Consider the following 476-nt stretch of genomic DNA (forward strand, 5'->3'; position numbering starts at 1 on the left):
CTTGGAGGTCATGATGTCATAAAGAGTTTAGCTGGCTGTGAATCCCAGTGTACGACAGGAGTCACACTGGGTGTAACAGCACAGGTTGTATCAGGGTTTTTCTTGGCCAAACATTGGTCGGGGATGGTACTAAGCCGTATGATTACCAAACTATACTTTCTTTACCTCTCCAGCCACTGCGGGTCAAAGCCACTCACTCTATGCTTTTCAGAATATCTGGGAAGAATGAGACGTATTTATTGATATGTGCTGTTTTACTGGTGTGTTCGTGTCAGATTGAAGGTAAAACCTATTTATTTCTACTAATATTTCAAGTTTTGGATTGCCTCCTTTTATCTTTAAATTGTGGTTGTTGTACTTCAGCACTGAAACATGTAAAAGACATGAAATGAGACTAAGGGAGGGCAGGTGAGGAACAAACTAAATTAGAAGAAAATGAAATGTAGTAATAGCTGTCAAGCAGAAAAAACAAGAAT

The sequence above is a fragment of the Seriola lalandi genome, unplaced genomic scaffold (assembly GCF_002814215.2).
Source record: "Seriola lalandi dorsalis isolate HSWRI2012SDOR001 ecotype SW California unplaced genomic scaffold, Sedor1 jcf7180002054736, whole genome shotgun sequence".
NCBI classification, from domain to species: Eukaryota; Metazoa; Chordata; class Actinopteri; order Carangiformes; family Carangidae; genus Seriola; species Seriola lalandi.